This window comes from Haliotis rubra, unplaced genomic scaffold, assembly GCF_003918875.1.
Source record: "Haliotis rubra isolate DU_JTF1 unplaced genomic scaffold, ASM391887v1 Scf3, whole genome shotgun sequence".
NCBI classification, from domain to species: domain Eukaryota; kingdom Metazoa; phylum Mollusca; class Gastropoda; order Lepetellida; family Haliotidae; genus Haliotis; species Haliotis rubra.
In genome coordinates, this window is record NW_025766968.1 from 4,129,601 (window position 1) to 4,155,532 (window position 25,932).

The window sequence follows — 25,932 nt, forward strand, 5'->3', positions numbered from 1 at the left end:
GCAGTACTTCATTCTCTATTCATCTTGTATCAAGTAAGCTATGCAATATTCTCAGTCAGGAACACCCAGGTACATAATAACATCAATACAGTGTATTTAATCCTTTACAGCCATTTCTTATTGTAAGTGTGTGTGGTAATAAGAGCCCCTCACTCCATTCTTTCTGGTATAAAAGTGCCTGAATAAGCATATCCGAACCCATAGCTCCGTGACATTATCAAATTCTGAACATCGACAAAAGGTAACAGTATATGTTTTGTATCTACATCACACAGAGAATAAATTTATCATAAATTACATTTTGGCGTTTTGTAGGCATGTGATTCATTCGTTGTGTGACATCCGATATTGGGCACCAACGCTGAGCACCCCCATGGTTATAATTATTAAGTTATTGGTACTTCTTCTGTGGGGGGTACCGAGATATATGTCCACCCTCCTGGTATCTTATTCCCCTCAATAACATCAAGGAGATTCAATGAGATGTGAATACCTTTTGTTAATGCTGATACTACAACGTCCAGCCACATGATATTGAATACTTGATCATCGTGTTTTCAAATGGGCTCATTTCCCAAGTTTAGCTGACAAATAGGATCAAATTTGATGCAATGTTTACTTGAATAACAAATTTTATGGCTTTCAGATTGCAATATTGTCTCTAGCACATGTAAATATTTGACAACTGATGGAACTTCAATTTGAAGGTTTTCATTATTTTTTCATCCTTTGGAGAGTTCATATAGCCTTCAGTGTTTTTGACAGCCATAACAGGTCATGGCAATAGATATTATATAAAGAAGAATTACAGTATCTGCTGTTGACGACTAAGCATAAACATTGGTGCCAAATGTCATCTCAAACATTGGTACTGAGGAGTCTTTACCATCCAAAAAGAACGTGAAGAGTTTGTTTGTTTGTTTGTTTGTTTGTTTGTTTGTTTGTTTGTTTGTTTGTTTGTTGTTGAACTCCTCAATCAGCAATATTCCAGCTATATGAAGGCGTCCTTTAAATAATCAAGTCTGGTTGAGACAACCCAGTGATCAACAGCATAAGCATCAATCGACACAATTGGGATACAATGACATGTGTCAACCAAGTCAGCGAGCCTGACCACCCGATCACATTTGTCGCCTCTTACGGCAAGCATAGTCGCCTTTTGTGGCAAGCATGGGTTGCTGAAGACCTATTCTACCCCGTGATCTTCGGGGGCCTCATAATATTACCTATAAAGAGAGTATAAATACTTTCTGATATTTGCAAATGTATACATTCATCATTCTAAATGCTGAATGGATGGTTGATGATATACACATTGCTTCATTGAGAAGTATATGTATGATGTCATCCTTTGTAAATGATGTCACAAACTGATTACATGACATCATATGAACAATGTTATTGACATCAATAAACTTTGTTTTTTCTTCATTGTTTATAAATTACAGTGAATGATATACAGCATAACCCACATAAAACTCAGAATTATCGAGAGTCTGTCTCTTAAAAAAGCTGAGGGTTTAAAGCATTATACAGAGCATCTGCCCTTTGTGAAGTATAAGGGTCTAAGTAATTATTCACTTGGGGCAGATAATCCATAATTACACACAGCTTGACGTCTTAAAAAGTATTCAAGTAATTTAAATTAATTCTGAAAAAGAAGCACTTGCAGCATTTTTGTGTACATAAACATGTCCCAATATAAACAATGTTGTCTGCAATACCATTTAACTAGAAATATTTTGTTTTTAACAAAATGAAAAATCACACTTTTTACTTCCATGTTGATGTTTAATGCACTATTTTATATACACTTTTGTTTCAGTGCTGTAATTCCTTTGTTTTATGGGATTTTTGGTAAAACTTTAAAAAATACTTGCTGATGATGTGGAACATGAGAAGAAATATCTGAAAAAGCAATCATATATCAAAATCATTTGCAGTTTAAGTTTATAAAATAACCTAAATTCACGGAACTGTTTATTTTGTGAAGCTATGTGTGAAAACATGAATTGAAACACAGGATCATTGAAGCTTGGCATCCGTTTCCCCAGAGATGGAATGGTATATGTTGTCTGGTACAAGACCTCTAAGAAATGTCTTCTGCAGGTAGGGGGTGTGTTTTCTTATTGTAACGTTCCATCTTTTTGTAGGGCCCCCGTAGTCAAGCTGTGACAATTCTAACATATTGCCACCGGATGCTGCATGTAACATTTAACATCAGATATTGACACAATAAACCATTAGGAAAAAAAAATCATTTTTCAAAATGTGTTAAATTCTCTTAAATTGAAATGAAAGTCTCATAAACACTTTAGCGTTATATGTACAAATGTTTCAAATACTTGAAAAATGAAACATTTGTGCAGTTTCTCTTCTCAAAACATGGTATTTGATATATAGCGACATTAAAACAAGATACGGTTAGAAAACTGTGACAAATGTTCAATGAAATACATGTTTAGATAACGTCAGCATCTTTTGAATCAAACCCTTCCCATGCTATGTCCAACAACTCTGATCTGAAGCTGCAAATTCAAACAATATGGGAATATTTCTTTTCTCCTGTCAGTGAAAACTGTTTTTGTAACGACTAAATTTTAAATAATTCATGTACAGTGTTCTGTTCAAGTCTCAAGAGAGTACACATATAATGCTGAATAAAGAATTCCTCGATATGATGATTACACTATGATATCAAAGCATAGATTGTATTTCTCGACACCATCTCCTGGAGTGATGGGAATTTTTCAGAGTTTTTGTCAAAGCTGCGTTATTGCTCATAGCTTTATACAATTCCGTCAAGCCACTGGTTTTAAATGAATAAAATATTTCTACATCACATCACCATAAGTACTGTAGGCTTTGATCAGTTTTAAAAAGCTGCTGTTGTTTTCAGTGGCAGGTTTTTACCTTAGGAAAACAGCGTGTTTTGTGTTATGATTTAATTCAGCAGAAATGGAATGAAATTGGAGACAGTATAGTGATTTGCCCTGGAGAAACATATGGATACTGAAAAGCCTTGAAGAAGAGACTTGAAGATAAGTGAAACAAAGTTTGTCATCAAAACTTTCTCAAAACAAATGAGTGAAAGGGCGAGGGGGAGAGAGAAAGTAGAGGCATTGAGTTTTTGATATAGTGTAGTTGTTTCATCAATATCAAAATTCCAGAACAAGCTGTGGACATAAATCCAAGGACCACATCTAAGGTCTAATGGATTGTGCCTCTACAGGGAGAGAGGAAGTATTATGGTGTCATGCAAGGAATGATGAAAGACAGTAGTTTTTGTTATTCTGCCTGGATCTTAATATTTAGGGAATGTTTTTTTTATTTGTTTGTTGTTTAATGCCACACTTAGCAATATTCCATCTATATGGCAGCGGCCTGTAAATAATCCAAGAATGGACCAGACAATCTAGTGATTGACATCATGAGCATCGATCTACACAATGAGGATATGATGACAGGTGTCGACCAAGTCAACGAACCTGACCACCCGATCCCGTTAGTCGCCTCTTACAACAAGTATGGGTTGCTGAAGACCAATTCTAACGCGGATCTTCATGGGTATTTAGGGGATGAAACTGGGATAAAAGCCATTTTACTTGATATAAATAATAGACAAAATATTTCTAGTAGCTGCAATCAATGAGCAGCTGGAACAAACAATTCATGACCAAAGATTGATGATGAAACTGCAGCTAATTCACAACACAAGAAGTACAAGATAATCTCAGGCTGATTGGCTACAGTGTATATGCTACTTCTGTACATGTGGTAGATCTATCATCTACCTATGTCGGCACCAGTTTCAGTCTCATAATGATAACTGGTGCAAGATGTAAAATGCTTAGCTAGTGTTTAGTATTTGAACGAGGGCATAATCAGTGAATTCTAGACTGAAATATAGGACAACATATGAATGTATCAATTATCTCTGCTACATTCTAGTTGCGAAATTAGAAATAGTCTTATCCATGGAAATGAAAAGCCAGAGGGGTTGTATACACTTTTATGTGAATACTAAATAATCACATGAACACATTTGTTTTACAATGCCTGTCTATCAGAGTGAGTGAGTGAGGGTATAAGACCATATTGAAAAATATTTCAGCCATAGAATGTAATGTCAATTGAATGAGGGACAAAAACTTAATTTATGCAGATCTCACAATTTCAAACTCGACCAAACTCATGATGCTGTAAAAATATATAACATAATCAGGTAGAATCCGAGGCTTGAACCCATGACCATAGGCTCCTTCTATGCCTAAGGGAAGCAACTCTGTACAATTGATGGTGGTGCCTTAGACGCCTGGGCCACCCAGTCATAATGAAGCTGGAACTAGATTCTTTTCTTTCCTTCACATCCATCTTCTTTCTTTAAGGAATCATCATTTGGAACCCTATCATCTGCAGCTCATCACCTGGGACACCTCACCATTAGGAAGAGTAATTCGAAGAACACATCAACTCTATTTCAATCCTATTCCAACAATGAACCTTCTCAGTTCAGAAGTTAAATGGAAGCTGAACACTACAGTGTATCTTAATGTTTCAAGTCTTGATCATGTCAGGTCTTTAAAGCTAGTATTATTTAACACCAGTTGTACGGACATATTATCTGCATGATGGCAAAAAGACTGTTGTATACAAGTTGTTAATTACAGTGATATGAGGCTGATTATTGTTGCCACTTGGCCTCTTTGCAGCCTGACAGGCCAGAACACCTTAGTAGGGACACACATGTGTAAAAACACACACAGGCAATCAGGCCATGTAATTAGATGGCACAACTCACCACAGGATGCTAAAATGACAAAGTAAACACACTTTTTTCAGACTTGAATGTTTTGTTAAGGGAATCCTGCAGGGTGAGTTTGAACTAGATTTGACTTCATTACCAAATTCTTGGCAGAGATTCTCCAAGCGGTTTCACTGTCAGCACCTGATATTTTAAGTTAAAAAACACATGAACGTGGTTGTGTGGTTTTGTTTTTCAAATTCTTCCACATTTTGAAAAATGTCTGTGGATGTTTTCCTGAAAACTGATAATTTATTAAAACGATTTCTCTTTTTATACAATGAATACTTTCTGATGTGAATATATGGTAGCTTTTACAGTTTTAAAATTCATTAAGAATTCTGTAAAAAGGGATAATATCTTCCTGAAAACAGATAAATCATGAAATTCATATCCTAGTTTATTATATAAATGGCTTCTTATTACAGAATAACTACAGTGTTTATATAGAATTTAAATATAAAAAAGTCATTCCCACTGAACAGAAATTATTTACAAGGCATTTAAAGTGATAAAGTTCCAATAGAAGGAAGATATTTCAGCTCATAATCAAATGTCTGGGCTTAAGTACATTTATGTAAGAAGACACCAGGTTCGTAAAATATATCCTGAGAAATCTCAAGTAATATGTCAAAACTATGAATGATTCAAAATATTCTCATTTGTATTCCAACAGTTTTTTCATATTATGTGGTAGTTAAATGGAAAACAATTTGAATTCATAACACATCTTCCTGTAATCTAAGAAAATGAATTTATTCATGTAAATGATAAAATTTGTCCCACTTTTAAAAGAATCAAGTGCAACATCTAGTTTTCGTAACATCGCCTGCTAGAGAGGGAAAGGATGTGGCATTTTAAACATCAGAATCAATAGTTTTAAGCCATACAGTCTCCATTCGTGGTAACATTTAAGGGAAACCTAAAACTAATGTAAGCTTTTGACTGATTTGATAAAAAGATATTTCGACAACTATGATATGATTCCCATCATGCTGGCTCCAGAAAAGCTCAATGGAAGTCTTTATATGTACATTTGAACTAATCCAACATTTGTCCAAGGAATTGAACAATTGTACAAACAAAACTAAACTGGAAACTAGACTGAGTTTTAAATTTCACCAGCAGCATGTTGGAGACATGGGTTTCAGCTCTACAGTCTGCATCATTGCATGCACTCTCTATATCTTACCATCATTCAGTGCTTTCATGGTGCCTACAAACCAAGAATAATACTGGGATAATGCAGGATTCAAACCTAGAACGGGGAGTGGGGCAACCAAGTGGTTGAAGCTTTCCCCAGAGCCAGGATGTGATTCCCCACATGGGTACAATGTGTGAAGCTTGTTCTGTTGCCCATGCCATGATATTGTTGGAATATTGCTATACACATATTTGTCTTGGGTTGCATGTATATTTGTTTGTTACAAATGTTTTTGGTTACATTTACTTCTACACATTCACTTTGTTTACATATAAGACTGACAGAAATATATTTTGTATTTATTGCTGTAAGAATACTTGGTGTCACTCACAGTTGAGAAATGTTGGGGATGGAAGTCTTTTCTTTGGGGGAAAACAGATCCCTTTTAAGATAGTACGTCTGTCTCAGAGCAGAACCTAAAACTCTTGCTATCATATTGGTGAACTGCTATAAACTATCATTAACTCAGCATTTTTCTGTTAAAATAAACACATGTTCATTTTTTTGGCTAACATGTTGAAGTCTGTCATGAATTAGTGGCCAAGTGGAGCTCTATTAGCATTTGATTGTCCTGGTAATATCAATTTGCTAATCTTTAGGTTAAAAATCTATCTCAAATTTATCAGCAGCCACATTGGAGATGTGAGGATTATAAATGATTATTAACATCAGTTATGTTACAACATATTGAGATTAACCAGTGTCAGATGTACACATCAAGGGAGACAATTCTTGAAGAAGAGGAATTGTATTAATTACATAATGCCTGGCCAATTTGATGTGATATCTGGGTCAAACAGATGAGGATACTGGAAACTGAAGCATGTGGTTAAACTTGACAGAAAGTATTTGATTATAGTTATGAATTATTGATATTAATAACTTAAGAATTAATATAGTAATTATTATTAAACAAATACATTTGATGACTGTTTATATTAAACATCCATGGTTTGATAAGATGTCTTCACTCACTTGATAAGGGGCGGTGGGGTAATCTAGTGGTTAAAGTGTCCGCTCGTCACGCCGAAGACCCGGGTTCGAATCCCCACATGGGCACAATGTGTGAAGCCCATTTCTGGTGTCCCCCGCCGTGATATTGCAGGAATATTGCTAAAAGCAGCGTAAAACCATACTTACTCACTCACTCACTCACTTGATAAGATATTATTGATTTTGAAGCTTCTTCTGAAGTTCTCTAAATACATTTGAATGATATTTAATTAGTCATGTACATATAAAAGTTTGGAAAATGCAAACTATTAATTATAGCAATAAAGGCACATATATTTTAACCACTAAACCAAATCATAATTGATCTGTCCTACATATAAAAAGAAGCTGTGATATTTGCTAAAACATATTTAGTCAGATATTTATTGAATGTTGCATGTGACAGATTTTGACATAATTGATAACAGCATCTGAACGTTATGTTTTCACAACACTCTGCCTTTGCACTTGATAAATACAGGTATAAATACAGGTAAGTAGAGCTGAATGGCTGAATGTAATTATTTTACTGAGGGTAGCATGCATGCATAAACAGGTCCATATGTTATTGATGCAATGTTGTTATGCATCTTGGCAGGTGGCAAGACAGCACCGCTGTTCCACATGTGCATCTGATAACTGCAATATGTTGTTGAAATAGTCTAACATAGCATCAGTGTATTTTTTTCCAAAAGAAAGATATGTCTGATAGCAAATTATCAAGAAGATCTTGAGAAGAATGTGATGTGTTAACCTTGAGTATTAATGCTGGATTATTTTATCACAGACAGTTAAAAATGTTTGACAGAGTATTTAGAGGTATGTTTATGTTAAAATCAGTTAGCGGCAAGGGTAAGCAATTTGGGTCGACATACACCATACGAAGTGCATATGTTCCTATGATGTCTTATGTTAACAGGATAATTTGCATTTCTGAATGTTTGACTTTGCATTTCAACATGAATCAAAGTTGAGGTCACAGAGTGTTGTCCATTTCACCTTGCTTGTCAATGGGTGTCATCCATTCCATCTAGCTTGTCACAGAGTGTCATCCACTCCATCTAGCTTTTCACAGGGTGTTGTCTATTTCATCTAGCTTTTCACAGGGTGTTGTCCATTTCATCTAGCTTGTCACAGGGTGTTGTCCATTTTACCTAGCTTGTCACAGGGTGTTGTCTATTTCACCCAGCTTGTCATAGGGTGTTGTCCATTTTACCCAGCTTGTCAATGGGTGTCATCCATTTCAACCAGCTAGTCACAGGGTGTTGTTTTACCTACCTTGTTACAGGGTGTTGTCCATTTCACCCAGCTTGTTACAGGGTGTTGGCCATTTCACCCAGCTTGTCACAGGGTGTTGGCCATTTCACCCAGCTTGTTACAGGGTGTTGGCCATTTCACCCAGCTTGTTACAGGGTGTTGGCCATTTCACCCAGCTTGTCACAGGGTGTTGTACATTTCACCCAGCTTGTCACAGGGTGTTGTACATTTCACACAGCTTGTCACAGGGTGTTGTACATTTCACCCAGCTTGTTACAGGGTGTTGTACATTTTGTCTAAGATGAACAAGGTGCTGTTCATTGTCACCTTGAACTAACTCTTTAGTAAATAGTGTGTTCTAATATGTTTGTGGAAACATAAATGATTCAGTAAGCACATGAACTAACATGGTTGCCTTATATCATCCTCCCAATGGTCACAAAACAGTACTTTATGTATATACAAAGTTTGAAACTTTTCCCGTCTCAGATGTTTATGATACAGAGTTAGTCATGAAAATTACACCCAAAGCCTGTTTTGTACACATCCTGAGATTATTCATTGAAAGACGAGCACTTCAGCCAGGATATCTATCCTCAAATTGCAAGTTCATTTTAGAGACATACAATTACCGTCTGTGGCCTGTCTTTGATGGTTCTAAAATATATTCTAAAATTTTTTTTGTGGTTTACATCATACAAGAGTAATTATACGAATATTCTAGATCATCGTTCTCCTGCTTGAGCATCTGCTGATGCCTGGAGAATATTATCATCATCAAAAGCAAACGGCTGACAATGTAACAATAAACCACCTTTGATCTGATTACACAAGAATCTTCAATCCCATCCCCATCAGGAGTAGGTGAAAATGGGTATTAGGCACGTTAAGTTTATGTTTTCTTCTTTCATACTACTCTGTCTATATACAAGCTGCCTGCTTTTAAGGTCTTAGTGTGTTGAACAAGTTCCCCTGGCCTAATCCTTTAAAGATGTGAAGGAATTATTACAAATCCCAATCATGGATCACTTCCAAGCTGAAAGCGCACATGTGTCTCAATGGCGTTGTGAGTGGGAGAAACATACAAGGACACTGTGAGACACTGCACGACACTGTGAGACATAGGCTGATGGATCTCCTTGCTGATCAAGAGTGGTATCTACAGGCCATCTGCACTGGAACATGTGCCTATCTCTCGACACCATTACAGGATTTGCCGGATATCCTCAATAAGCAGGGGGACAGACCACCATCAGCTCTCAAGCCCCCTTGTTATGATCCTAATAGGAAAGGGGGTTCCACAAATCACCAATTTGTCGTGGCGGTGTAGATATTATTGCCAGTTGCCATAATTTACTGCCTACCGAGTTTGAAGCAGTATTGATTGCGTAGGTACAGATTTGTATTGGAACATGAATATTGACACATTAATTTCTGCCATGAATCCAGCTGTAATCTGTATGTTAGGTTTTCTTAGACAGAGATTAGTAAAGAAATAACTTCACACTTGTCAAGTAATCATTTTTGTCTGTCAAAGTTTAAAATTAAGTGGCATCCAGCAGAGGTGTAGTCTTTCAGCTAAATTGCCATGTGTTGATATGGTCCATGTGCCTCATCCTGATGATGAAACGACTCTTTGTTATACCCCAGCTAGCATCTATAGCAGTTTGTGCTAGAAATAGTCATCGCCTATGTAGACATAAGCTCACTGATGTTGTTTATATATGAACATTCTTAAAGTCTGTTGACACAGTCTAGAAATTGCCTACTGCCACAACTGCAGCACATTACTTATTCCGATGCAGCCATTTGTGTTGCTTGCTCTGTTTACTGTTGATATATCCACCATTCTGTTTAGTTGCTCAACTATCTAGCTTGCATGCATTGACATCACTGCCTATATATTGGTCTCTACATATGTGTACTGATCTTTTTTTCCTGTCAATATCTGTCAATATATCTTTTAAAAAGTTCACCTATCTGATGATTTCTCACCTGTCTGTATTTGTTCACAGATTTGTAATTCTGTTCACAATCTGTTCAACTATCTGTAACCTGTTCACATGTCTGTTAATCTGTTCATATGTTCACCTATCTGTTAATCTGTACATTTACATGATGATCTGTTCAGTCATGTGTTCAACTGTCTGTTGATCTAGTCTGTCATCTCTAAGAGTGAGTGAGTGAGTTTGGTTTTACGCCATTTTTAGCAATATTCCTGCAATATCACGGCAGGGGACACCAGAAAGGGGCTTCACACATTGTACCCATGTGGGGACTCGAACACGGGTAATTTCCTGGTATATGGATGTGTTGTCATACATTAATTCTCACAAGTGAGGTGAGGTGAAATTGGGTTTAACGCTGCGCTTGAGAATATTTCGCTCATATGACAACGTGCATGCGTGTGTATGTGTATCGCCGGCTGCATGTACTAGCCCAGACTTAAGCTGGTTTTATAGTGCTAGCCCACTGAGATACCATGCCGCAGTGAAGCATGAATACCCCACTCAGACACATTATACTGACTCGAGCCGACCCATTCATGCCAAGCGCCAGGCAGGGACCAACAAGAACCATATTTTAACATCTTTTGGTATGACGCGGTCAGGGATCGAACCCGCGACCTTCCGCTCTCCGGGCGGACGCTCTAACCACTACACCACGGAGGCGGTCTTCTCACAATTGAGCAGACAGACCTGATCATAAGGCTTGTTATGTTTTTGTGTGTCAGATTAATCCTATACTATAAATTGCAGGTGGATGATAGTCTGTAAATAATCAAGTCTGAACCAGACCATCCAGTGACTCATATATCGATCTAGGCGATAGGCATGATGCAACACAACCAACCTGACCACCCAATCCATTTGGTCAAATCTTACCACCAGCATGGGTTTCTGGAGACCTACCCTAACCCAAATCCTGTTTATAATTCGGATAAACAAAACACAAGCAAAGAACCAGACCTCCCACTCACCTGCATGCAGGGTGGTGGGGTAGCCTAGTGTTCACTGGTGATGCCCACGGCCTTGGGGGTTTGATTCCCCACATGGACACAATGTGTGAAGCCCATTTCTGAACCCAACTCACTCACTTACCTGCATGTACTCCACAGATCCCATGATCCTCGCAGTTGATCAGCTCTTGAAAGCCTACGGTAATCTGTCTCACAGTCCCTGAACCACATTATTTTACCCTTTCGCCCAGCCCTTTCTGCAATGCTAAAGCCCTTAATGAAGCAAGTCTAGAATTTTGCAGGTGCTGAATCTCCCTTCTCACAGGGACTAATGTGCAATTTAAAAGGAATTATTTGTTTCTATGAAAACTACAAACTCATAGACTACGCGTTAGTCTATTGAAAGCCATGCACTTTCTTGTGGCATAGGTTAGATTTGCCTCACCATACAGATTCAGTGTCAATTATGTATAATCCGTCTAAGCTTTATGGGCTCTATAACAATACCAGACAAGGTTTTATTGCATGCTGGGGAAATTGGAAGCATTAATAGACAAGAGATGAAATTAAGACCTCATCTCTTATTTTCTTGCTTAATTAGCTCCCTCTATCTACCACCCCCACTCCCCACCATCCTCTATCTCCCACCCCCGCGCTCTCCCTCCATATTGATGGATTCATATAATTACTTCAATGAAATGTCAATGTTGGAGGACAGTCATTATTATATCTCTTCAACATGAAAAGTAACAGAAGATCAAAGGTTCAATCTTAGAAGGGTTTTCATTATAATGTTGTAGACATACTACAATGACAGATTTTTCCATGCGTTTTAAGTGAGTGAGATAGTACGGCTTCAAGCAGTATATTCGGTTATGCCATAAAGTGGTTGGAAAATCTAAAGTGAGTGAGTAAGTTTAGGTTTACGCCGCTTTTAACAATATTACAGCAATATCACAGTGGGGGACACCAGAAATGGGCTTCACACATTGTACCCATTTGGGGAAGCGATCCTGGGTCTTCGGCGTGATGAGCAAACGCTTTAACCACGAAGCTAAACCCCCCACCCCAAGCAATGGTGACTGAAGATGCTAACTGTTTGATTGAACCATAATGCTCTCAGAATGAGATTGGGTGGCATATGTAGTCTCTGTTGTAGCTTCATTACAACAATTGTAAGTCTGAATGAGTGAGTGAGTGGGCAGGACCGAGTCATATCATGACACATTAGATTAATGTCTAAAGAAACCCAAAGTGGCATATGTCCATGTTATATGCTTTGGTGGGCACAATGTGTGAAGCCCATTTCTGGTGTCCCCCGCCTTGATATTGCTGGAATATTGCTAAAAGCGGCATAAAACTAAACTCACTCACTCACTCACTATATGCTTTGGTGGTTCCGATAAGTATTGGTATGATATTGACAAACCAAAGAACATTCAGTCAATCTGGGAATGTTGATCAGCAGATCCTGATGTGCCAAAGGGACATAACTCTGCATGTCAGTGGTGGCCAGCCTTACCACTATGTCACCTTTGCCTGCTAAATAGGTAGGGCTGTGATGCCAGAAGCAGAAGTGAAGAAAGATGGATGAGGTTTCTATACAGTTAGCCTTAGAAAATTACATGACCATCAAAGTCCAAAAAATGGATTTTTTTCAAGGGAGCCTGTGAGGCAGCAGGCAATACGCAGAAGATTTGATGAACATTGCTAATACTGATAAGAGTAGATGGTCATTCCACTTTCACATCCTATAGAGAATTCTTTCAAGATGCTGAGGTCAGTGACATCATTATGTCAGGCGATGTACAGCTAGACCTATTCAACATTCAATGATGTGTTGTACAGCAAGCACACTTATGTGGATAATGGAACCGTTTACTGTAGAACGCCATGGGCAACACCAAGAACATGGGCAACACCAAGAACATGGGTAACACCAAGAACATGGGCAACACCAAGAACATGGGCAAAAAAACCCACCAAGAACATGGGTAACATCAAGAACAACTTGGAACAGTCATGCAACAGATGACATGACAGAATGGTCATAGTCCTATATGTTTGTTTGTTTGCCCAGCTGTGTGACGATGGTCTGTGAACAGTAGTGTTGGGAATTGGTTGAAATCTCACAATTGATAATTGGTTCATTACCAACGAGTAATCATCGAAACAAATAGGCTAGCGTCAATTTTCAGATTTTGGTTCTGTTGTTTTTTGTTTTATTTAGAAACCGTGCGCAAATTCCATTTGCAAATTTCACACCCAATGTAAAATGATGCAACTTGTTACTTTAAAGTGATGACTATTATATTATGAACATAAACTTCCTGAAGTGTTTAAGAAATATGAAGTCATGACTTTTCAGCAAGTGAAGTGAGCTTTCTAAGAATTAAACATATTTTCAGCCTCTGACAACTTCTAAGCTATGTTCCATCGTCAAGTGTTTCAAACACTAAACCAGTATTTCCAAAATTGTCTGTGTTCGATTATGAGAAAACGTGATCGATTGCTTGGTCGTTTGGTCAATGCGACCAATCTTCGATTATTTCAATTAATTGGAACACCACTAGTAAACAGTCACCTTGAAACCTGACTGAGTGAATTTAGTTTTACACTGAACTCAGCAATATTCCAGCTATATGCCGCCGTTCTGTAAATAATCCAGTCTGGACCATACAATCCAATGATCAATATCATGAGCATCGATCTACGCAACTGGGATACAATGACATGTGTCAACCAAGTCAGTGAGTCTGACCACCCAATCCCGTTAGTCGCCTCTTCTTACAACAAGCGTGGGTTACTGAAGACCAATTCTAATCCGGATCTTCACAGGTTCAACCTTTATATGATGATTATACTGATCCATGACTGAATAAATGATTATGATGATTCATGTAATTCTGGATGTGTTTGATGTGTTTGTGACATACACTGAATTCTAATCCGGATCTTCACAGGTTCAACCTTTATATGATGATTATACTGATCCATGACTGAATAAATGATTATGATGACTTATGTAATTCTGGATGTGTTTCCTGTGTTTGTGATATACACTGAATTCTAACAAACTCAAATCCTGTATTTGATTTTCTTAAAATCTTAATTCAAGAGGTATTTAAAAACATGACCTAAATAAAAACGAACTTGGATTTAAATTAAATATAAAAATATCCTTTTTTAAGCTGACAGTTTTGTCAGACTGAGACTATAACCTCACAATCTTTTTTGTTAAAATCCTATTTTTCCCATGTCTCATGATCCATTATGATTAAATGTTGCCAACACATAAACAGTTCCTAACTGCACTATTACATGGCGGAATAGCATGATAGTCGTGAACATGACAGAATAAAATATTTCAAGCATAATAACCCAAACCAAAACTGTCACTTACCCATAATAGGCGAAAATCTCTTGGGTCACATTTCTTGGAGGGGATAATAGTCTCGTGGAGTGGAGAGCGTTATTGTCGAATCAGCAGTTTTTATTGTATAATCATGCTGTGAGCTTTATAGAATCATAACTCAGACACTCTTTGGACACATGGGATAACCGCCAAAGTTATAGGTGTCATGGAAATTTGCCAAAGGCATTACCACCTCTTCATTAGAAAAGTTTTGTGGAAATAGCATCTTTAGTTTAACAGATCCCACTGAACTGACCTTTGCAACAAATCATGGATTGTCTAACAACTCATCTGGTGTCTTGTGCTGAGACTTTGACTATAGAGACAATGGCTTTGTTTTCGGTTAATGTGATGATTTATAAGATAATTCTAATCATATAAATTTTAAATTATAAATTCCTAGGTAATGTTTGTATTACTGCACAGAAGTCATTGCAAATCAGTGACTTGGTGATGAAGCCATCACAAGATGGTCACACCAATGGTGATTCAGGTGATGAACCCAGATGAAAATGTCAACACAAAGTGATGACATAGTGGTGATGCAAGTGATGAAACAGCAATAGTTGAGAAGGCAGTAAGACAAGTGATGACATCAATAATGACACAAGTTATGGCACCAATGATGAAACAGACAGTAAGACAAGTGATGACATCGATGATGATACAAGTGATGGCACAATGATGAAACAGACAGTAAGACAAGTGATGACATCAATTATGACACAAGTGATGGCACCAATGATGAAACAGGCAGTATCACAAGTGATGAGATCATTGATGACACAGGTGATGACACAATGATGAGCAGTAACACAAGTCATGACATCAATGATGACATAGGTGATGACACCAATGACGACATCAAATATAAGCTATTTTTTGGCTAACTAGGCACAGACTACATAATCAGATCATTTTTAGATCTCTCATACACCTACACAGGATGATGTATGTAACATCTGCACTTCATTATCAAATCACATATGTGATATAGGTAAGTTATGATCAAATGATTAGTAGCTCTGGACAAAGTTTTCAAGACAGTGTGGTGTAGTTTAACAAAGTAATCCCACCATTACCGATATTATTACTCCAGTACATCTACATTAACATTGGCTTCTGGCAATCGTATCTGTAAGATCACTGTGCAGAGTGGAATCTGGTCTTGAAACATCAGGTATAGTTAATGATAATAGTTTTTTGTCAGAATGGCATAAAAAAAATGAAACCTGAAGAAATGCATAAAGGTCTGGAACACAAATCAAATCACCTCCATAAACAGAAGACAGTCGAAGCAGTACTTAATCTGTAAACTAAGGCAGCCATATTTTTGTTCCTGGTTCAAACCAAGCAATTTGAACTAACAAGATCAGTTTTTGCCTATTGCCAGGGGAAGAGTGATCAGATGCAATTTATCACATTTCTGTCACCAAGACCAGCATCATAAGGTCACTGTCCTCCTGGCATCAACCAAACACTTGGGAGGAGTATCAGTGTTCACAATGGAACACACATCCACTATTTTTCTAGATGAAATATTAGACAGTACTGATCAGATGACTTTGTGGTACTTAGCCTTAGATTTTTGTGTCAGATTTAGGAAAGGTATGACCAGACAATCAAGTGATCGACAGCATGAGCATCGATCTACGCAACTGGGATATGATGACATGTGTCAACCAAGTCAGTGAGCCTGACCACCCAATCCCGTTATTCGCCTCTTACCTCTAATAATAATGATAATGTGTCCATTTATATAGCGCCGAACTCCACACTAGGTATGCTCATAGCGCTAACAATCAAGGTACAGCACATTATTACCCCGGATAACCCAAGCTGCCTGTTAGGCGCTAGATGGTTATAGTCATATGACTTTTTCCACCGGGTACCCATTTTCCTGCTTGGTGAACAGAGACAATTTTGAACAAGCTCACTTGCCTAAGGTGCTTCGTTGTGGGGCAGGACTCAAGTCCTAGAAGCCCTCAGGAGTCAAGCTGCCAAACACGGTCACCCATCCAAGGACTCTCCGAGTTCGACGCTGCTTAACTTCACCGATTTGTGACCTGAGCTTTGAGCACAGGACCACACGCCGCCACCTCTGACAAGGATGGGTTACTGAATCTTCACGGGTCTAGGTATCGTTACAACAGCTGCTTGTTTTATGTCACACTCATACCTTCCATATTGCATCCGATTGCCCTGATGGTCTCAACACTGCATGTTCTATACAGAGTTGCCTCTCTTACTCAAGCCAGGATGCACAGACCGTGTACTGTTAAAGACATCGATGGCCAAAGCTTCATTTTACTTTGAAGAGTTACCCCTCTTAGTCATTTCAGGATCCACAATCTGCACTGAAAGTGTGTTCTTCTCCCACGTAATGATTCTCAGCTTGTCAGAAACTATGCCGATGATTATTTCACAAAATGATAAAAGTCTTCTTTGGTTTTTGCCCACATCAAGCAAACACATTTCGATTTATCTAAATGCTGCTCAAATAACAGCCATAAACCACCATTATTGACTCATTTTCCTTTCTTTTCTTTCTTCTTGTATCTGCTGAGTATCATACAATAGGCTTATTATTCTTGTAATATGCCACTTGTCTGTAGTTCCTTCAGAATGACAGATAATCAGCACATAAAATAACAGGACAGACAGCTCGCTATCCTGCTATTTACTCAAGTGATTCACAGATATACACCAAATTGTTGAAAACCTTTGCAAAAGCAGCATATGAAATTCATTTGTTTTTGCCACTTGTCTTTTACCTTTCAATGTGAGTGTATGAAGCAATATATGGAGCAGGTTTGAAAAAATGCATTTGTCATATGCTCTTGCTTAACCAAATGAATTTCAGAGTTTTAGAACCAGGGGATTTTACCTTGTGGCTGATGAACAGACAGCTGGTGACGTGCATTTGTGACAGATCTTCCTGCCTGGAGTTTCTCATGACCGAATCCAAGTTTTTGTCCTCTGTGTGGAAACTCTTTGAGCATCTGGTTGTCTTCAGGTTCAATTATCAAAATAGCAGGAAACGATATGTGACAATTTCATATGAATAGATCTGTGTCATTTCTTCAGACACATTTATTTCTTTGGTTCGAAGGTAAACCTACTCTGACACAGGACACAAGCAATAGGTTTCACACAGTGTACCAACATGGGGAATGAAACATGGACTCCAGTGAGACAAGTAAACACCTTAACCACTATGCTATCCAAACACACATTTACAGAGACAGACTAATTTGAACTTATCATTTCCATAAGGATCCTGTGATGAAGGTGTGGGCAGGAATGTTTTTATAGCACTTGTTTGTGTTATTTTCTCAGTTATATGTACTTTGTTATTTGAAATCATTTGATTTTTAAACGTAAAAATCGTCTAAATTGTGAATGACAGAATCATCCCTTTATTCATAGATAATTGTTTTATCCCATGGAGTGGTGGAATAGCCAAGTGGACAAGTGTTTGTTTGTTACACCTCAGGACCTGGTTTGATTCCCACATGGGTAACAGACATGAAGCCATTTCTTGTACCCCTCCCCTCTATTTTGCCATGAGACCATCCAGTTTTTCAAAATTCTCATCTGTAACTTCAACTACCAAGGGAGCTGGTGGGCAGAATAAAGGATAAAAGAAATAAAAATGATTTCCACCAATTCTGCAACTTGTTTCATGAAATTATAAATTTTAGTCACTTGATAGTAGTCTTTGAATTAATTTATGACGTGTATTGATGAAGGAAAACAGAGTTGACCTTTTTCTGTATGTGTGTACAAGGGTAAGAGCACTATTTATCACATCAGCTCTAAAATTTCCACAGCTGCAGGGTAAAATGAGATACAAAACTTTTTATCATTTCACATCGAAACAAAAAGGCATGTGGGTGGGAGATGGGAAGCACGGAAAGAAATACTGACAGCCTGATATTGATGCTGTTTTCCTAAAAAAAAGGACATAAAATATACTAACTTATTGTTTGCCATATATTGATTGTGAAAGATGACTTCGGTAGCTTGAGACTCATCGCAGTAACTACTTCAATAGCATTTCTTCATTTCAGTTTTGTTGCTCTTACTGCAAAGTTGGATCGTCAAGTATTCAAGGCAACTACTTATATTCATGTGCAAAGTCTACAAATACGGACGCCTTTTGTCGCTTATATTTGCAAAGTCATCAAACGTGGACAGTTCAGTCATTTTCTAATCAATACATGTGATTTCTTCAATAGGCCTGAATAAGCAGAGGGGTTATTCACTCACTTTATTCACTTGGACACTTGTTAGAAGGAAACTCACAGCTTGGACTGTCAGTTTTTGTTGCAGCAGATTTCATTTAGTAATGCTGGGATCTATCCGTGGATGAATACATGAAGTGTCAGGGCTGATGATCATCATGTGCCCAGTCAATTAACGGAGTACCACAGGTTTAGTCCAAGTCTCTCTATCACTTGTTTGTATCCCACCCCATCGGACATGTCCAGAACGGATAGTCCCAGATTTCAATGTCTAGACTCTCTTTCATTAGATTACGCCAGCTAGCAGCTTGGATAATCTCTGGCTATCGTTACAACCTTTTCTTGGCAAATTGTTTGATCAATGATTTTCAGCATTATGAAACATATACCAGCAAATTAACATGACCAGCATGAAATATTGATTTCGAAAAGGTACTCTAGGCAAAAAGGTGTAATGTAATATTGACTGTCACGGTCGCATGTAGTGAGTCTGCCAGTCAAGATGGAAGAAATGTTCAAAGGTCTGAAACAATTTCATGGTGGCAATGGCATAAATCGTTGAAGTCATTTTGATGATATAATGAGATTAGCTTGTACTCCCTGTCAAGAATGTTGTAAATATCATGACTATCCCTATATTTTGAAGTTCTGATGATATCACCTCTTGATGTAATAATAATAATCTGAGTGATTGACTTGCGCCCGTGACAGTGCTCTTTATATCTCCTTCAAGACCAAGAGACATCCAGACACTTGACCACCTTGAATGGAACTCAATCTATCTCCCCGTGGAACTAGTTATGAGATATCGCATCTAATGAACTTGTAATCTTTACAAGGTGAGGTGATGACACCAATATGTGAAGATGCAGATGATTAAAGATGAATCGCTGGTCTGATCAGCATCATGTAATGGACTGGTCGTTTATCATAGCGGACAGAGGCCAGTGAGATTAAGGAAGGCCAGTGAGATTAAGTTCAGATTCATGAAAAAGTAAGATTGCAAAAGAATTGTAGAGTGGGCACTATATTTATCACAGCTATAAGGGGGTCTTGTCTCTGGACCTACTTTTCTTTAAATAAATATTTTTTAAATTTGAAAAAATATGAATGACTGGTCATTTATCATAGCAGAGGGAGGATGGGATTAAGTAAGGGGTCATTAAAAAATGACACTGCAAAAATATAGGCACCATTTTTATAGTTTTTTACAGTTTCTTTCCAATACTTTTCTTTTATTAATTATAAAAAATAATTGAATGACTGGTAATTTATTATAGGGGAGGGAGGAAGGAGGTCATGAAAAAGTGATGCATGTATTTGGGGTGATATGAGTGAGTGAGTGAGTTTAGTTTTACTCAGTAATATTCCAGCTGTAAGGCAGCAGTCTGTAAATAATCGAGTCTGGACCAGACAATCCAGTGATCAACAGCATGAGCATCGTTTTGCGCAACTGGGAACCGATGACATGTGTCAACCAAATCAGCGAGTCTGACCAACCGATCCTGTTAGTCGCCTCTTACGACAAGCATGGGTTACTGAAGGTACATTCTAACCCGGACCTTCATGGGTATGGGGTGATATGAAATGACATTACATGGATGGTTAAGAAGGGGGTTATGGCAAAATGTGATACAGTCAGTAGACCAATGTCACCGGCTGTAATGAGACTTTCATGCCCCCTCAATACTTTCAAGGTGTATGTATTAAACATGCTGCCAGCTGACTGGGTACCGTCAGCCATCTCAGAAGGATCGATGTTGCTACTCTGTGAAGATCAGTAGGAAGAAGCAATACTTATCACTTGATACACAAGCGAGTTCCATTTGTTCTGACAATGGACATGTTTTTAGTCTCTTTTTCTTTTAGCTTTTGGCACTTCTTAATGGAAACAATATACAAAGATAAAAAGCCATAGCAATCTGCAAACCATGCAATTAAGTAGTAATGAAGTAAAAACGATGCAACAATGGTTGTTGTCATAGAAACACAAAAAAATATTTTTAAAAAGTCTAAATTCCTTAATTGCAAAAAAACACAAGTGCATGACTGGACTGATATTTCTACAAAATTGTATCAAGTAATATTGACAATGTTTGAGTTAAGCTCTGGTAATAAACACTGCCCTCATTTGAACCGAAGTCCATTCTGTCCTAATGGTATCGAGAAAAAATAAATTCAAATTTTCTACATAGCAAAAGTCAAACGGTCATTGCGAAACTGATATCATCAAAGTTAGGACTAGAAATATTGAACTATTGCACAGCACACTGTCCCTCGGGTTCCCAGATCATGGCAGGCAACAATAATTGATCAAATGCATTGTATAGTCTCTGGACACAGCTAACTCCACAAGAGAATTCAGCCTTGTCTGTGTAGGGGGGACACATCTACACATTACTGCTGAACACCCTGCACCGCAGTCGAATATTATATCATGTAACTGATCAATCCATACAACTCTATGTTTACTTAGATAAATTATTAAACTAAACAAATATATTTCTATTTTATTGGTAAACCATAAAATGAAAATTCCACGTAAGGGCAGACCAATTTTATTTCTTGTTTTACGGATCCTCCAGTCATATTTTGTCAAGAATAAGAAATATAATAAAATTAATTTTCCCTGCTCAAAAAAGAAATCCTAACGTTTTTATTGGCCAAAAATGTAAACTTACCCCCAAAATTTGTTTGATTTTTTTTTTGCCCCATATGCGCTTCATAAATTGCCAAAAGTAAAACACTTTTAGTATTTAAAAGGAATATTACTTTGACTGGTGATTAATATTTTCATTTCTTTTCCCTCCTGCCTTTAGGTTTTCTGGGGACAAAAATCTGTAAAACAAGAAATAAAATTGGTCTGGCCTAAATACAGACATGCAGTAATTCTACAGCACCATACATCTTCTGCATCCAAGATGTGCAGCAGCAGATTTCCATTTGCCTAGGGATGGACTGAAGCATGTGTTTCTTGATGACGAAGATGGTAAAATATATGTCTGGACTGTCACAGACAATAAACATATAAAGGGTGACTGAGGGATGTTAATGCTGCCATCTATGATGTTCCAGTCGTATCACATTGGCCATATATATGTGACAAAGGATATTCCATTAGCATGAAAGAAGGCCAAACATGATTCTCACTAGATCTTCAGCATTTGTTTATGAATTACTATCAAATAGTGATACATGTAAACCTAATTGTGTGCAAAAATATGAGAATGTTCTGCCCTGATAGTGACATCCATGCATGGTACAAGATTCTCACACAATGTGTGAAATATGCATTATATTGGAGAGTGTGTGTAAAATCTCATAATCATCATCATCATCATGGTCAATCATGAAACAAGGAAAATTTGGTCCTAGGGTGAATCTCATGTCTCACAGCTTCTTATCTTTCACTCTCACTCACTCACTCACTCACTCACTCACTCACACATTCACTCACTCACTCAGCATCAAAGATCCATGTCTATAGTATAGAGTAATTACATATAAGTTGCCATGTCATTATAAAACTAAAATACTGCTGGTTAGTTCACTGATATGGTAAATCTTCCAAAATATATTTCTTATGAATATTCATCCATTTCCAAATCCAGTCACCCATTTCTAAATGTCAGTATAAATATATAATCAAAAACTATTGAAACATTAAAAACAGATTTGTTTTAGAAAAAGGCCTCCCAATATAAACATGCTTGAGGGTGGTTTGTTTTAGAACACTATGACTTTGAGACTAATTCTCCAGCCATTACTTATTCTTTAAGAATAATACAGTTCCAATGAAAACACACACCACTTCAGCCATAAAATCAATCTTTAATAATCCCTTGGCTGTATATTTAGTTGAGCTGTAGCAATATCTCATTCCTGATTTATCTTGTACAATACCCGGAAAACAATTCAGCTGTCATCGTATATTTTGATAGGTTTCTAGAACCCTTAATTTGTGTCTGCCAATGTTCTTACTCTATAGTTACCAGACTATTTAGATTCTTCGGCACCAAGAATAGCAGGACAAACCAAAAACAGTCAACACTGTAGTATTTCATTCCAATGTTGATTTTCTTTAAGTACCAATGGTCTCCAGTTTCCATCTCCAATTTAACACTTCCAGATAAGATTAGATTATTTCCTATTAAAGCTATCTGGTCATTGATGATAGAATATTAAAGTCAGGATAGCTTGGAAATGCCAAATCTTATAGAAAATTGCTTTAATGATAATATTGCATCTATATATCAAATCATCTATATTAAAAAATTGTAATAAGTAAACATTGCATCTATATATCAAATCATCTATATTAAATTGTAATAAGTAAACACATGGGGGGTTTCCCAGTGGTTGAAGCATTGTCATGCCGAAGGTCTGGCTTCAAATCCCAACATGGGTACAAAGTGTGAAGCCAATTTCTGGTGTCCCCCTCCATGATATTGCTGGAATATTGCTCACTCACTAAGTATCTAAAATACTTATGAAGAAAGTGGGTACAGTACCAGTAATCTCAAGTTCTTGTCCCTAGAATATTAGGGTAATCAAATGATTGTACATTTTCATCAATTCTGACCTGTAGTTTAGGAGGAAATATTTCACTTCAGACACTGGTTTCCACATCACTAATTTGGTCCTAAGCTTCCTCATCTAACAATGAAGTGCAGTTTTGATCCCATTTGCATGGACATCCGGGAGACAATCCTCTTCCAATAATTCTCCCAAGTCTTGTAATATTTGCACTCTTCAGTGTAAAGCTATTACGTTATTGCCATGCCCAACAAGCTGATATTTACAGGCATGATATCACTGGTGTAAGAACCCTTATTATGTTGGTATACCTGACAAACACGTAGCTCTGTAGACAACTGAGATTAACTTGAAGCTTTTCATCCTCCAGGACTAACCATGCTTCTTTGTAGGCTCCACTTCTTCCTCTATTTCATAATTCATATATCATAACATGGCAATCTATAGATTGGATCAACTGAGTCGTTGCAAGTTTGCATTAGGAAATGGTAAATTAAATGGTAGAATAACTCGGACGGAGGGTGTGAAATTGCTGTAATTTGATTGAAGAAGTGCAAGACCTGCTGCTGTTGTAATGGCTGGGTTGACGGTTGCTAGTCAGTGCCTGGTCTGTATGTCATCGATGGAACAAGGATGGACAATCTGGTTAAAAGTTGAGGGAACTTGCTGTCTCAGTGTTCATTACATGAAACAGCGTGCATGGTATATGCTAGATAAACATTGCATATTTCCCATCCATTACGGCAAAGGCACTGAGAGTCGATCGATGATTGTTATAAGGAAGTATGAAAGTTGTGATGTTGGTTTTCGGTGTTAGAGATGAAAACTCTGAAACTACCAAATTTCATTTGAGACCGAGTTGAAAGGGGGACAGATTCTGGATGAAGTTTCCTGTTTAAGAAATTTATGAGAGTAAACTCGAGGTATTTAGAACAAAAATATTCATGTCTATATTAATGACAAATCTGCGTCAGCTTTATCTTATTTAGGCAAGATACCAACTCAAGCATTGTCAGTGGCAGGATCAATGATGGGAGGCATTTCGGCATGAAATTTCAACACAGAAAGAGCATGGGAATACTGGCTGACTGAATCAATAGTTTCACCTGAGTTCATGCCAGCTCTGGCTCACAGTATTTCATGCACTTAGGAGACAAGAGTATTTTCTTTGATGAAGGCACACTATACTTACATAAAGGTCCATATCATCATAAGATGATAAAAGAATTAGACCAAGTTACACTCATGAGAGAGAGGGTGCGGTGGGGTAGCCCAGTGGTTAAAGCATTTGCTCATTACGGTGAAGGCCCAGATTCAATTCCCAAGATGGGTACAATGTGTGAAGCCCATTTTTGGTGTCCCCTGCCATGATATTGCTGGAATAAAAACCCAACTCACTCACTCACATGAGCGAGAGATGCCAGCTTGAAGAGCAAGAAGATGGCTATAAGATGAAAGGCGTACTAAACTTTTGCAATATTCCCTAAATAATGGTAAGTAAATATTCACATGGAGTAATAGAGGTTACAATGCCTCTGTGTGTGTGAGAGAGAGAGAGAGAGAGAGAGAGAGACAGACAGAGAGACAGACAGAGAGAAAGAGAGACAGACAGAGAGAAAGAAGGAGAAAGAGAGACAGACAGACACAGTGAGAGAGACACAGACACAGACAGAGAAAGAGAGAGAATGAGAGAGAGAGAAACAGAGAAATAAAAGATAGAGGGAATAGGAAAATGTTTTGACATTTTTCCTGGGTTGTATATTGCACTTCGAAATAAATTTTAAGTCAGCTGATAAGTGATAAATTAGATACCAGTATTTGAAATACAGAGTAAAACTAAATAAGTTAGCATGAGGACTCAGACTGCAGTTCCCTTGGGGAGGGGTGAGAGCTACCTCCTCCATACTAAGCCAGTGCATTGTGACAGACAGATTTACAACTACCATTCCATACATGTAGACAAGTCAGCCATCTCTACCTTCAGTCGGCCATTTCCTCCGTCCACAGACACCACACTCGACAGGCCAAGCAAGGGTCATACATATATCTCGTGGATTGATAGACGTTACCTTATAAAATCTAAACCATGAAACACAATACAATCATACATGTATGAGGGATTATTGAAGCTGAGCACACCAAATGTATATTACTGTCTGGTTGTGTCGTCCATATTGCAGTTTGAGGCTTTGTTGCACATTACTGAAGATCAATTCTTCAAATGTTGGTCTTATGGGGGATTCGGTAGTGGAGTACGGGATTATATTTTATAGATCTGGGAGCATACAGACAGTACTTGATAGCTGATGTTTCCTGTGGTCGTGGGAGGGATGATCGGGGCTTAGTGCTGTTGGCGGCAGTATCATGGCTGAGGGTGTCAATCCAGTCTGAGTGTGTCAATCCAGGCTGAGGATGCCAATCCAAGCTGAAGGTGCCAATCCAGGCTGAGGATGCCAATCCAGGCTAAGGATGCCAATCCAGGCTGAGGATGCCAATCCTGACTGAAGGTTCCAACCC

General features: G+C 37.8%; 1 protein-coding gene and 1 long non-coding RNA gene across 2 annotated transcripts in view; one reads left to right on the forward strand and one right to left on the reverse strand.

The window, feature by feature from the left end:
- Positions 1–25,932, reverse strand: part of LOC124282508 — a 257,057-nt gene that overhangs the window by 60,204 nt on the left and 170,921 nt on the right. The window lies entirely within an intron of this gene.
- LOC124282432 lies at positions 1,702–21,488 on the forward strand. The gene is made up of 3 exons (XR_006900154.1): positions 1,702–1,713; positions 16,075–16,083; positions 21,426–21,488. It is a non-coding gene; the product is annotated as an uncharacterized LOC124282432 (long non-coding RNA).